This window comes from Apteryx rowi, unplaced genomic scaffold (genome assembly GCF_003343035.1).
Source record: "Apteryx rowi isolate R43461 unplaced genomic scaffold, aptRow1 scaffold_3, whole genome shotgun sequence".
NCBI classification, from domain to species: domain Eukaryota; kingdom Metazoa; phylum Chordata; class Aves; order Apterygiformes; family Apterygidae; genus Apteryx; species Apteryx rowi.
In genome coordinates, this window is record NW_020449418.1 from 3,898,449 (window position 1) to 3,913,759 (window position 15,311).

Below are 15,311 nucleotides of genomic sequence, written 5' to 3' on the forward strand. Positions count from 1 at the left end.
ACTGTGTTATTCTGCTCTCGCTATTTCTCGCCTGCTTGATTTCAAGGAACAGCCTGCTCTTTCTTCCCTCCTCCCCGGTATCTCATCTGCCAGGAGAACTGCTGAAAGCAAACTGGATGTTTCTTGATCTTGCTTCCAGCCCCACCGTGAAGCGGGCAGGTTCCAGCCTGAGCCAAAGCTCTGCCTCTGTCCCACGCTATCGGCTGCGTAAGGCAGCACCGAGGCCGGGCGGAAGGACACGCGCTTAAGGATCCTGAGCAAATGCTTATGAAGGACAGGGAAATACGCAGGACAGCCCGGCCTGAGACTAGAGTCACCATCATTATCAGCTGGATTAGGAAGTCAACCTTCAAGCCTCTCTCCTATGAGTAATCAAATCTGTTCTGGGGCAAAAAAAAATTATTTGGATAAACACATCAAAATTCAATTCAATTTTTTATTCTCCTGGTCATGACATCAAATATGATAAATATCTGATAACGAGTTGACAGAACTTGTTATGTTCTAACAAGTCTGGGTTTTGCTCATCAGTCCCACCTTACACACTGGTAGGATGAGCAAGATGTAGGCTTCATACATTAGCATTTTCCAAAAATAATTTGTGGAACTGAAAACACATATGCTACACTAGATGGGTACCATTTGTTTATTAGCTTATTTTGCTAATACAGCATGATTCTAACAATGTGTCAATACACAAACATATACTGAAAGTATAAAAGTATACGCCTAAGCTGACACAAGGTAGAATTTACCTCAAAAAAAAAAAAAAAAAAAAAAAAAAAAAAAAAAAAAAAAAAAAAAAAATGGGTAGGAGAAACTAATCTTTCACCGAGTTTATGTTTTTTTTTTTTTTAATGGCTTTAATTTTCAGCTGTATCAGTTGCGCAGCCAGTTCCCCCCACGGTTACCCAAACGCTTGTTCGGAAACAAAGGAGGAGACGATACGGGGGTGTCCAAGGCTGCTGCTTTCAGCAGCGCTGCCGGCACAGACACTTTGTCATACTGCAGCCCAAACTGGTTACAAACCAAATATTCTAATCCAGTGCTGCATATTTAAGTCCTTCTGCTTTTAAGCAAAGTAAGCTAATTCAACAGTCATCTTCTTTCAGACACTGCATTAAAGAGGCTATGGGGTGACAGTATACACATCTTTCCTAAGAAATAAGAACTTGAGTGTATTTGAATCTTGTTTTTGTGTTGCTGCATTAAATCCAAAGCATTACTTTTTCACAACTATATAGTGCAATATTAAAATCAACATAAACAATTCAAGCCGTTCAACTCACACTTTACTCGGTGCAAACTGAAACTGAACCACAGCCAACTACTCTTCCACCATTAAAAAGCAAGGTAAGACACTGGGTTGCCGACAGCCATCAAAAATACGAGGATTGTATCTTTGATTGAGGACATAATCTTTTAACTGAGGCTGTGAAGTATCTGCTTTGTTCAGGAAGGCTCCTTACAATGCATCCGTCCCTGGGCCCTCGGCAGCAGCGCGAGCTTGCAGCAGGCACCGTCTGCACCCTCACATTTGCAGGCCAGCCTTCCAGCATTTTGCAGCACAACCAGCAAAATAAATAAAGCCTAGAATCACGGCTTGATTTACACAATATGCTCTACCACATGGCCACAAATGCCACTTGCATGTGTTAAGTCTCAAAAATGGATTTGTGTACTTAACCCACATAGACCCAAACTATTTTCATACTTTACAATTTGGTATTTTTTCACTGTTCCATGACAGTTTTTAACAGCAGAGACAACCCTTGATGAGCAAGTTACCCAGTCATCCTTGTCTGGGTGATAGGGTGATAGAAAACAAAAATAAAAGAACTAGCTGTCTAGTTCAGATCAACGGTCCGTCCTGTCTAGGACTGCACTTCAGCTCGGGCCGAGGAACGGCTACGCAACGGGGCAGGCACGGAGCGCGCCTTCCCCTGGCACGCTGCAGGACTCCCTAGCAATCCGCAGCGCAGGGACTTCCCTGCTTCAGTTCATGAAACGCTGTTTTCTTGTTTTGACTAGCAAATTGCTAAGACTGTATAGACAATAAGAACACTCTAATTTCAGATTATCCTGTTCTTTATGCAAAACGTTTAAGCTGGAACAAACTCAGCTCCACAAGCTAAGTGCTTATGAGGAAGAAAGAAAGAGGAATTTTGAAGTTTGAGGATGAACTGAAGCGCACGGATGAATTCCTGGGGCATGCAGGCAAAGGAACGACAGCACTGTGAAAAATGGGAGAAAGCACCAAAATGCCAAAAAGGGGAAAGGAGGATTCATGTCATGTGTTGCTTACTCATGGTACATTTGCTTTCTTACTGCTTAACACCTCAGTTTTTTAACACAGCATTTACCCATAACAGTATGACGGAAGTCAATTTTAAGATAAACTATTAATTTATAATTTTAAAGAGGCACAATAAACTGTGTTGCAAAAACTTTGCTTAAACAGAAGGAGGTCAGTCACCCACAGATATTACACTCTTTTTGGCAGTAATATTTCTCTTTTTCATGTGCAGCTGGTACATCTACCAGAAAAACAGTTTTAAATTAAAGGTAAGTTATATTTTGAGAATACACTGAACTGCATTTTGGAGTGCCTGATAGTTTTGTCATCTCTGCTTACATACACATGGTGACTGGAAATTGCGTGAAGTCTGTGGACATGAGCTATTTTCAAGGCAATTTAAAAAAATCATCTCATTAGAGTAAAAACATCAGAATGATTAACTAAATCATTTGTTAAACTGCAAACAGCTTTTGTACTTACCAGAACTGAAAAAAAGTGACAGTCCTACCTTATACCCACTCTTCCTGTTTTTCTTTCACCTTCTGTTCTACCAAACTTGGAGTAATTTTACTGCATAGTGAACATGAACTCTATGATTAGCGCTGAAGTTTCTCTTGGTTTAAGTTGTTTTTCTACAGTAGTATTAAATTAAAATTCCAAATACAAGATAAGAGACCAAAGATACCTAAACACTGAGCTGAAATAACTTGTTTCTGTACAATGGCAAGACTGCTGCCCTGGAAGAGCGTCTTCAGCGCAGCAGAAAGGTAAGGAGGAGCTGCTAGGCAAAAAAAAGAAAATCACTATGTCACATGCAAAAAGCTGCTCTCATACAAAGCACAGATAGGCTGAATGACAACAAAAGGAAAATTAAGTTAATTTTTTTTCCTTTTACATTTTTGTGCTCTTTCCCAGTTAGCTCCATGGTTAAAAAAAAAAAAAATCAATCTACTGTAGGCTTGGCTATCTGCTCAGGAGAAAACATCCTCCCACCCGCTGCCATTCAAAAGAATTTGATAATGAATACATTAGCATGCATTGCTATAAATTTTCTGCTAATCAAGTTGTAAGCCTTCCCAAACTATATGCCATTACAACGCTTAGGACTTCTATAAAGAGAAGGGAACAGAATGCACAAGGGTTCACACAGATAAGCTGGCAGCAGGACGACTATTTTGGGTGTAGCGTTTTTTTTGCTCCCACCTTCAGTCAGCTCACAGGTAGCAGAAGCACTCGATCTGCAAGAATTCAGTCAGGTCTTCTCTGGAAATAAGTTTCTCTCAGCAAAACCATATCAAAATAAAAGCACTGGCACCTTCCTGATGCCACCTTGAAGTCTAGGTCTTATGAAGAATGAAATATTCATCCATGTGTAGAGCCTTGTTAAAGTACGTTGAGAACGTACCTATGACGATCACCTTTGAACTGTACTTCTAAGCAGGGGGACGCGCCGGGGTCCCGGCACAGCAGCCTGCTCTGCAAAGCCTCCGCCTGCCTCGGCGCGACCCAGACGTGCCGCCGGACCCCGGCAGCGCACCCCGGCTTGTTAGCCCCCCCCCTTCTGTACAGGCGACAGCATTCACCCACCCATGTCGAAACAGTTTGCATGCTTGCAACAGCAGTCATAAATACTATTATCAAATATTTATGTATTTCAAAGAATCTGACAGGGATCTCGGTACTTAGTGGATATTAATGCCTCGTGTTATTCCATTCGCCACGCTAAGCGATACTCTCAAGCGTTAGTGTCAACAGGGATGCAAATAAGTCACACTTACAGAGCAAAAAATTGGATTACTTGTGTTTGCCCTTACTTAAATCGGAGTGGGTGTGGGGGATCCTCAAAATAACGTCCGGGAGCTTTAACCCCAAATGTGCGTTTCAGAGTTATTTTAAAACCAGAAATACAGACATAAACCAACATCACCTTGCAACAGGAATAACTCCTTTCCTCTGTCTGGTGTTAAGGATTATGACAAATCCTGGGCATCAAACACACTGTAGCACTGAAATACTTTCAGGTTTTGGTTCTCCTGATCGGGGCTATTTCCATTGCGCAAACTGAATGAGGTTTAAAAAAACCATCAGCAAAGAGGGACAGGACAGATCACAGGTGGGGTTGGGGGGGGGGGAAGGCTTGTATTTGGAACTTCATCTCGTTTCAGAGATGTCGGGGACTTTTCTAATGAAAAACCAACCTGGTATTTTCCAAAATACTGCAATTTAAACAAAATAAAAAGTATTTTTAAAATAAGACTTATCTCTGTGTATCTACATAATCACATGTGGCTAAGATACCTAAAAATATTTCATGAGTCAGTAGACAGCAGAAGGCTAAATTAAAAGATTATGTTCTGCTACTACTTATCTGTATTAATCTGTAGAAGTACACAAACACATAACCCACACACAGAGGCAACCAATAGTTGAAAAGTTTCCCTAAATTCTCTGGGAAAACAATGAAACCCAGGTTCATCTATAATGTAACTTAAAAAACAAAACCAAAAAAAACCCAAACCCACCCTATCTGAAAACAAAAAACATTTAACTGGAAAAACTGATTGCTGTCAAAAGCTTAAGATTTTGCAGTGAATCTTCCCCCTCTCTCTCTTGCAATACCGAGCTTCCAGCTTCTTCCTGTAGCGAAGGTTTCTGGACTTGTTTTACATGCTGCAGATGCAGAAGGAAAAGAATTTCGTTCTTTTTGCAGACGTACATACTGTTATGTAGTAGAAGAGTCAAGTTTGCTACATAAACAATTTTTTAACGCCCCCTCAGCCTACCCCAACGCGGGCAGAAGCGCCGCTGGGATGAAAGGCGGCCGCTGCATGGAGCCTGCAGCGTCCCTGCTCCCTGCCTGCCCGCCAGCCTGCGCGGCACTGGACAGCAGGGAAGCCCTTATCGACGGCAGGGCACATCAGAAGTCCTTCTGATTTACGGCGGTTGGACCATCCCGAGGGACACGCGGCCAAGGCGGCTGCGCGCCCGCTCCCGAGGCGGCTCAGGAGCCGAGCCGCTGGGCAGCCCCGCGACGGACGCGGAGCGACCGCCCGATTTTACAAATGTTTAGGCGGACGACCGATACAAACCTCGTTGTAAACCTCGCTATAGCCCCACCTCTGGGGTTCCTCCTCTTCGCACCAAATCCCGACCTTTGCTGTCGCCGCCGCAGCAGCAACGCCGGCGGCTGAGCAAAAACCTCGTGCCGCCGTCTACGGACCGCRCGGACTTCCCGCTCGCCTCTCGCTAATTCTCGAGCGAGGAACGGGAAACTGCCAAGTTTCGCTCAGCTAGAGACTTGAAGCCAAGGTGAAGCCGTGCCAGGCCTTCGATCATAAACTCTTTAGGACAAATTGTATTTCTATTTATATTATGCACGGCACCCTGCAAAAATACCCACCTCCCCCGTCATTTTATTGGGAACTCCGAGTCACTCTATTATGAAATTTAAATAAGCAGCAATAACACACATCACATTAACACACCAATYGCAATTTAAACGTATAAAAATAAATTGGCTAGCTTAACAAAAAATTTTGACGTTTTACTGACCTGTTAGATATTTTTATATTAAGTACGAAATATTCTCACCTCATTCAGCCTCCAAAGGACCTTGGTTCTCTCTCTTTTATTGGGACGAGTTTCACCTTAACCTATGGGACAATTCCCCCTCCATTTTGTAAACGTGAATTAATGTATGTCAATGTATGTTAAAATGTAACATTAAAATAATAATTAAAAAAGCTTACAAAACATGCAGAACCTAACAGAGGCCACGTTGTGTATGTGCAATATATAGGATTCTTGCCTTTAAAGGCCCTAATATATTAGCCACACCTCACGCTATAGCTTCTCACGTTTTCCTTGCTGGCTTGGGGTGATCCTGTCCCTCCCAGCTCACACGTTTCAGCTTCCCACGTCCCCAAATGTCATCCTTCAGCTGTGCCGACACCGGGCCACAAAGCTGGCTTCCGAGTCGAATGTGCAAACAGATCACGGTTAAAAATAATTTGGGGAGGAGGGCTGGGCAGAGCAGGGGGTAGGCGAGGGCCGCGCGGGAGTGCAGAGGGCAGCAAGGCCCTTTGCGGAAGGTCAAAAGACGGCTACATAATCAGCTCAAAGTTCAAAGCATCCTGCCTTAATTATCCTTCCCAGTAAAATCCCTAGGATTTATCGTGGGGCAATAACACTTCTTCTATGTTTACTCATATCTCTAATACTGTCTTCAGCTTGCTTAAAAAATAATTAAAAAAAAAAATTACTACTTAACTAGCAAATCCAGAAAGCTTCCTCTGCAGTCAAGGTTTTACCTACACAAATATGCACATTAATCTCAATTGACTTGGCCTACATTTGACCTGCTTCTTGTCTCTAGCACCTTCTGCTAACAGTACTAGAACAGCAAATTGAATTAGAGAGCCAAAGGTCTTATACACACCTTCAAGAACAGCAAATCGTTCAAGTGAATTTTAAGGAAGTCGGTCTGAAGTCAGACGGTCATTTTAGACTCAACCAGGGCATTGAACAGAGAAGCAGATGTGCCCAAAGCGGCAGCCAGCCTGTCCCCGAACAAGTGCTGAAGTTTTATTAACAAAAGGTTTGGTCACACACGCAGTCAGGGGTCTGGTGAGTCAGCACGAAGCGCACTAGAAAGAGTAATTTTTAAGATGTCTTGAGTAGAATGTATAAATACTACAGGATTAAGTTACGGTTATTTTCCAGCCCAAGCAAGCAATTATGCTGTAATTCTCCCCCTCCATCATCACTTGTAGGCACTGAAAGTCTGGATAAAATAAAAGACACTCTACGACGAGCTGCTCAAATATCACAGAACGAGAGACGCATTCTGGCGCACTGAACAAAGCGTTGGGGACCTTGCAAACATCGGAGCTCTTGTTTCTACAATGCAAAACCAACCGACATCTAAAAACTTCTCTCTGGGCTTTAAACTGTCCTCTCCTTCCCCTAAGCAGCTTTATGGAAAGTGAATAAACCCAGCAGGTTTTCACATCTAAAGAGGAGCCTGTCCAGTGTATTAGGGAGAGAGTCCCCTAAAAGCTAAGGTGGCACAAACAAACACCGTTCACCACGGACCGCTTCAGACCACGTTCACTTTTTACTGAAGCATTGTGATAGAAGAAAATCTTTTTCACAGTCTCTCTCAGAAAAGGAACAAAACCAGGCCCTTTGAATGAGCTGCAACACCAATGGCTCAAGAAGTACAGCTGCTAAGAAATAGGTCATAATTTGTAAGGCATGTGCAGCCTGTGATCAGTCACATATGCAGCATCAAAGACTCTCCTTCGAGTCCTTCCCTAAACAACCCTTTCATTTTTGACTTTCACTATTTTTTGTTGACAATTCGAAGAAAATGTGTCTTAAGCAACGAAACATATTAGATGGATCTATTAGTTAGATAAAACTGTTTTAATGAATTATGACAAAAATCACAAAATAACACAGGAGTTGTTTTATTTGAATTTTCTGTTTGTATACCCAGCCTGAAAATGATACTTGTCGGTTTGCAATTAAACCTTGGTTATGTTTAAATTGAAAGCAAGGATCAGATGTGTAGGACATGAGTTGGGAGTTCAGAATCTTTAAGCATGGAGAGATTTGGGGGCAAATTCTTCTCTCAGTTCTATCATTATGAATCCAAAGAAACCAATTTAAATCATTCAAGAATTGCCGTACAGGTGACATTGTAAGCTGACCTTTGGCAATACTTGTCTTTGAATATTTGTGTAATTCATGGAAACCATCCTAGTTTATCATGGTATTTCAGTTTATACCATAAGCAAGGAGAAAATTATTGATGATACAAAAATGTCTGAGGCTACGCAGATCATATCTACTTGAAGAATGAAAGTTTATCACAGTTTTCCTAAAGTTTTCATTTATTCTGTTCACTTACATATTTTTGCACATCTGTAAAAACCTAATACTGCTTTTATTTTCATCAAGGAATTAGATATCTGTACTAATGTGAGAACACACCAAAAAACCCCCCAAAACATGATTAATGAAATGCCGAATAATAGGTGATTAGATGCCTGCCAAAGGCTGCATTCACGACGGATTCCACAGCCCTGCTGCAACGCTGGGTAGGACGACATCAAATCCGCCACACTGCAGCTTCTCATTAATCACAGCGTGGACGCTCTGCATCTTTCTTAGCATCTGTTTCCCAACCTAACAAGGAACCTGCAGGAAGAATCTGGCCTAAGGAACAGGCCAAAGGCTTCTCTGGAGGAATAACAGTGGATGCTTCTGTTGCAGTTAAGCAGTATTTAGCTTATTATTAAGATTCATTGCTCTAACTTGGTAATTCATTGTATTATTTTGGGCAGTGAGAAAGTTGGATTTAAATTTTTTAATTACTGGATGATGCTTTCAAAGTGCATTAGAATAAGCAAAGATGCCATTTGTGGGTTTTTTTTGTTTTTTCTTTTGGATTAGCTATGGAATTTTGATTTCTGCCTGCTGCATCAGTATTATGCTTCCTCTGTGATAAATTATGAAAGTAGATCAGAGTTAGCACTGCAAAGTCAACAGAAAGAGCATAAAAAGCACATAAAGTTTCATGCTGTATGAAGAGACTTTTTCTTACTACTTTTGGTTTCAGATTCAAAAAGTCGGAATTCCTAATGAAAAACACTCCTATCTGGTGCACAATCCCTTGCCCTCAGGAGTGCAGCTACACAATTAAGTTACATGAAACTTGGAGACAGATTTTCATTATGCATACGCTGTGTTTATTGCCATGTTGTATTTCAAATATTGTTTGGAATCAGGTAATTTTAAACCACAGACATATGGCATCTAGAAAACTGAAATGGATGAAACTATTTTAATTGCTTTATTTTTTTTGAGGTAATTCCTGTCTGTCATAGATATAGCACTGGATACAAATCTCTTAATAACAGAACACATGAGAGAGTGAAGATTAAAAAAAAGTCCACCCTTTCCTGGCTCCATCCTGCCGTGGCCAAGCAGGTAGTCCTGCATGCCTAACTGCCCAAAGGTAGGTCAATAGCTACGTTGAGCTAACAGTACATTTCGCCCTTTCATTCTGTATCAGAAAATATTGCCAGCATAATTGCAAATGCTTGCACAACTAAGTTGCTGGAAATGCTTCAAGGTTACTTGTCTGCATTACATGCAAATGTCTTATAGACCCAAGAAGTCTTTGCACTTCTTGCAGTAAAACATAAAACACTTTAAAATTGAGAATTTATATCGTCTCTTGCTTCTGGGAAATTGTTCATGAGCTTGATTAAGTATATACACTTACCAGACTGATTTCTTTTGGCATTGCCCTATGATCAGATGGAATGAGCAAGGCAATGGCATTTTTGCACCTCCAGTCAACCTCAGCATCACAATCCTACATCTCTCTCTTCTAACCAGGTACCAACTTTCGTTATGCTTAAGAGAGTTATTTTCTACCCTTATATCAAGTTGGGCTTAAAGTAACTAACAGGTTCAAAAGTTATGCGGCAGGAACAAATACATGTGCCGAGAGCGTGATCCCAGAAGATCTCATTTTCTTGGACCACCAAGTGAGTAACCAGCAGGTCCCTGGTGTTCTGGCTGCCGCAGCATAAGCCCATATATGAGAGCAGAACTTAGCTCATAATTGTTTTAAAAGATTACTACCGTCCCTAAACAAAAAATCCCATGATAATAAAGCTTAAACTATGAATAAGGACAACGAGCACAATTTTTTAAACACGGAAGGTCAGTTAAAAGATGTCAAATGTGAACTCGGATAATCATATCAATCAGACGTTTGGGAAAGAGCCAACACTCATTTGTGCCCATGCTGGCACTATTGCCTGAAACATGAACAAACAATGCAATAAATATGTTTGGGAATTTAAATTCGTGGTATAAATTTAAAGACAGCATGAAGCACCAAAGCATACTAAAGACTAAGCAGTTTTTAAAATGATGTTTACTTTTATAATAAATAAGTCTCCCCTCTTTCGAGAGGAGACAAGCATTCAAAATTACCCAACAACTGCTAGTGAAAGATAACCTAAAAGAGTTAGCTCTACGTTAATAACAAAAGGGCTTAACAGAATTGGGAAGGTACTAGTAGGAGTATAATAGCCTGAATTTTTTTTCTTTCATGTCATGCTCTTCCACTTCTGATTGCATCATTATCACTAACAAAAAGATAAATCAAATCAAATCATAATATTCAAGCGATTCTGCACAAAAAAATGCTGAAAAACACATTTTCATTGTCATTCTTGCAGCTCGTCTGACCTCTTCAATACAACCATGACGAGTGCCCAGCCACAAAAAACCCTGAACGAAGTGTTACATAGGCTCAGAGTATCAATTAAGAAATATAGCTACTGCGAAACATTTAAAGAGAATACAATGGGGCCTCTACAATAGTGCAACCTTTGCCTCTGTCTGTTAACATCACAGTTTACCAAGTTTCCATGGAAACCTTCTGCAAACATATGAATGTTCTTGTTGCATTAGATTTTGAACAGAAAATCCTTTGTGAAAATTCTTGAGGGCCATGGCCAGTGCCAACCTTCTAATGAAATAATGGCCCTCACTATGCCTAGGCCGGCCGACTCATGACACACACGCTCACATGGTACAGCTGCTGCCATCACTTGTTTTTTCCTCAGCTGAGAGAGAGATGCACATCCTAACTTCTAAATACTTCTTCCTGCATCAAGAGCCAGTTTTGCCTCCAGTTAAACTGATGGCAAAGTTTCCAGCACTGGTCGCTCGGATGCAACCCAACAGCTTTACAATTGGAGCGTTGACTTGGAAACTTTTAACAGGCTTTGAGTCAGGGCACTGGGGAATATATTTACATAATGAGTAGACAATTAACCAAACTGAATGCAGCAATTCTTCATTATTAGACATTTGCATAAAAACAAAAAACATGCATAGAATTTTTAGGACGTGACAGGTATACAAGTCTAGAAGAGAAAACTAGTTTCATTACCCTGTTATTTCTCAGAAAGATCAACTGATCTGGATATTACTCACGTACCAGATGTGCTCATTCCACAGCAATAGAGGCAGAAAAATTCTACCTAGGAAGGTAAGAAATTGCAGGAGGATTGGTTTCTCTTCTGGTAGTTAAGGCTATGTGCTTGAGTGAAAGCTGAGGCAATAAGAGACTTGTTTCAGTTTTACAACAGAGCAGCTACCGTCACATCGCATCTGAACGTCGTGTACAACCTGACTTTCCTCAAAATGCAAAGACTCTGCAATGTTAAATATTTTACTAATATTTAAATAAAAGTACATCTAAAAGTGAATTAGAAGTGCACATTTAAGAGCTCCAGTAATGGTGCACATAGCTGGTATGGATCTTTTTGCAGACTGATGTATTTCCCTATATTCTAATTTCTCTGAAACACAACAAATTCACAGTAGAACAAGTTTGATTCTCTAACTTCTGAGATACCAACAGAGTAACTTATCAAATTACTTACAGATGTGCACAGTCATTGGAAAGGGAGATGGCTGCAGAGGTTGCATTTGGAGAAAATCAAGTCTGCAGACTTCTTATCAGGAGGTGAAAGTCTGCCGGACTTTCTGACACCAAGTAAAAATGGAAAGGTTGATACCTTCTTTATTTGTAAGAGGACACCTAAATTTTGATGAAACTATTTTGAACACAGTGACAAAAATCAATAAAAGAATAGTTTTACGCTAAAAGTTTCAGAATTAAGGAGGATAAATTTTGTACTATGAAGAACGTTTTTACCTTGCCAACACTCTTGATTTCTACATTTATTTTTGTCTCTTTTACAACAGGAAGCTACGACAGGAAGTTCTGAAAGTTCACTCTACAACTACATTTCTGTTTAATATTGAAAAACTGTTTAGGCCTTTACACACTAACTACCAAATTAATTCTGAAGACTAGCCAATGTCTTCTTTTAGCATAGCATTCAGAACAAAGTAAATATTGGGTTAGTTATAACACTTGTTGTTCTAATACTTTAATAGCCTATTGTTCACTTGTGGTTGCCTCAGCAAGATAAAACATCGAAAAACAGCATTTCCTGACAGGAAGTGAATTCCCACTGTGTGTCAGAGGATGTCAGCCAAGATCTCAGCTTCACAGGAGTGCAGACCCTCTCTGCAACTGCAGAATGACACAAAAACCATGGGTTTATTTTTATTAGTAAGTGATTTGTAGAAACATCTGCTCAACTGAAACTGTGGCGCAGTTCTCATGTTTTACCATTCAAATGCTATTTAAAAGAGAGCTGTTTAAAAGAATCATTTATTCCATTCCATGCATGCTTCCCGTTATGATTGTCATTACAGAAACAGCACATTTACAGTCCTATAGCTACAATTTGGTTCATACCTGACCAAACTTTGTTAAACTGTTCCCTGCCTTATATTATAAAAATATTGAAAATGTAACAGCTTTAACTACTGAGCTGCAACAACTTGTCAATACAGGAGAGGCACTGACAAACTGGTGCGAGCTCAGGGCAGAGCCTCCCCCGTGGCTGGGGCTGGAGCATCGCCGTCCCACCCGGAGCAGGGGCGGCTTGCCTTGTGGGCGACACCTCAGTTGCCCCTGGTGCTTGTGGGAAGCTCATCAAGATGATGGACCAGGCTCTTCAGTGGGGCACGGTGGGAGGACAAGAGACAAGGGGCTAAGCTGAAGCACGAGCGGTTCGGACTGGATACGAGGGAAAGGCGTCTCCCCACGCGGACAGCCAGGCGGCAGGACAGGCTGCCCGGAGAGGCTCCGTCTCCGGGGTTCTCGAGACCCAGCTGGGAAAAGCCCTGAGCCACCTGACCTGGCCTCGCAGGCGGCTCCTGCTCTTTGAGCAGCAGGTTGGACTAGAGACCTCCTGAGGTCCCCTCCGACCTGAATTGTCCTGTGATCCTATGGTTTCCTTACTGATAGCGTTCATTTTTGTATGACCAATACTTAACCTAATGCTGAAGTATTATCTGTAGTGGATATTATCTGTAACTGCTCAGACAGGAGAAAGGATACAATAGAGAGACAAATTAATCCAACAACGTAAGGAAATATGGTAAGGTCAGAAAGTCACTGATTTTATATTTTCACCACATGCTCTTGTCCAGTCAACGAGAGCACTCAACATAATTAACATCCCACTAACGAGTGCAAAGTAGTAATGAACATAAGCTCTGTTTACACCAAATCTACCAGAAAGATTTTTGAGGGTCTCCTTTCCCATTGATACAAACACATGACTCTCATTAGCCTTAATAAAAGTAAGAAGAGTGCATTCAGTGAGAGAATAAATTCCCAAGACTGCATAATTAAATTGTGGCATGCTTAAAACATACTACAGACTGCTAGAAGTTAGCTGTAACAAAACTGTAGTGATGGACCAAATTCTTTCATAATTTTCCTATTAATTTTAGTTTTGTTGTACTTAAGATCTTCTTACTTGAGGCCAGAGAAAATATTCAGAAGAACTTTTTCTCTTATGCCAAAATTGTGGAAAAGCAAATCATACAGTGGAAAGCTTAGCTACGAGGTAGGCACTTTCAGGCTGAAAAATACAACTTCAAATACACATTCTTTAAAATTTTAATGCATTGCCCCTGCATGCTACTCTTGACACTACAGTACACAAATTCTTACTTTTGTAACAATGCAAATCTGACAGGATGATAGGTTAAAGTTTATCTTTCAGGCTGCTTCCCCTGCGCCAGTCAGAAAAGTCTAGTTATGTCAAATTATGTCACTGTCAGGAGTCAGTGAAGCGAGGGAAGGGAGCAGAGTGCTCCGGGGTGGAAACAATGCAAAACGCCAGTGGCCGAGCCGCGTGGCCACCTCTTCGGCTAAGCTTCTCGAGCCCTCCCAAAACTCTGAGATTACTACTGTGCATCTCAAAACCGCACTAAAGAAAAGCCCAAATTCCAGATGTTGAAAGCATGATTTACCCTGCAGAAATTGGAAGCTTTTTTGTTTTTCTCCCCAGCCCAAGTTTATCTATTTTAAAATGCTTGGGTGTGGATTTTTTTTTTTTTTTTTGGACACTGAAAATTAGTCTCAACAGGAAACTTTATATTTTTTTTGGTCATGTGTTTCTATCATAAAAATTAAGGATATATTTGACATAATTTAAGACTTTCAATGCTGTTATAGTATACACCAACAAAGGCTGCTTCATACATTCTCCTGTAGTTTTAAATGAGAACAGCCTTCTCCAGTATCCCTCATTACAATGACTGTAGCACATGGCAGAACATCTAGTTTGCTACTACTTACGCACATGATGAGTGTCCATTTAAACATATACTCACAGAAGCTGACCTACTTTGATACAACAATCTAAGACACCGAATTACAGCGCAACAATTGCTACAACTGTGTGACCAGTACTGTGGTACGTTTAAATGCATCTTGAATTAAATCCAAACTACCTATGCATTTATACTCGGCTGTAAAAATCATACTTGTTTTGTTTGACTTTGTAGTTAAAATTAAAATCTCAAAGGGCAGTACAACAAATCATGGTGCTACATCACAGCAGGATCAGTTCTCTGCTCGATCTGGTCATGCTCACTGAAGCTGCCAGCACATCCCGGGAAAACAAGAACCCAGCTCTGCTGAAGCTGAAGTTTTGCTTGATTTAAACAGAAGCAGAATTAGATCACATACTCCTCAAATTGTAGCATATAGAACAGAGGAAAACAGAGAGTAACTGATTTACAGATCACCCGGATACTAACTATATTGGAAAACAACATTCAAACACAAAAATTGTAACTCACCAGTCATATCACTACATCGAAGATAAAATGACAGGTTTGAAATAGAAGACAATCAAAATACAAGACAGAACTTTCTGCAGCATCTATCCCCAACTGCTCTGTCAAACACACAACAGCAATAGCACAAAGCATCTTTATGACAGGAATAAAAGGCTCTTTAAATGCTCCTTTTATTTTTTATTGAATGAACCCACTCTTACACAAAGTTCATGCACCGATGTCTCGAGCTTTAGTACTGCCA

General features: G+C 40.7%; 1 protein-coding gene across 1 annotated transcript in view; it reads right to left on the minus strand.

Annotated features, from left to right (window-relative positions):
• The window catches only part of ADD3 (adducin 3), a 45,574-nt gene extending 33,781 nt beyond the window's left edge, over nt 1-11,793 (minus strand). The window contains exon 1 of the mRNA XM_026069892.1: nt 11,779-11,793. The gene's annotated coding sequence lies outside the window, so the exon portion shown is untranslated. The remainder of the gene's footprint in view (nt 1-11,778) is intronic.
• Between the last annotated feature and the right edge of the window lie 3,518 nt (nt 11,794-15,311).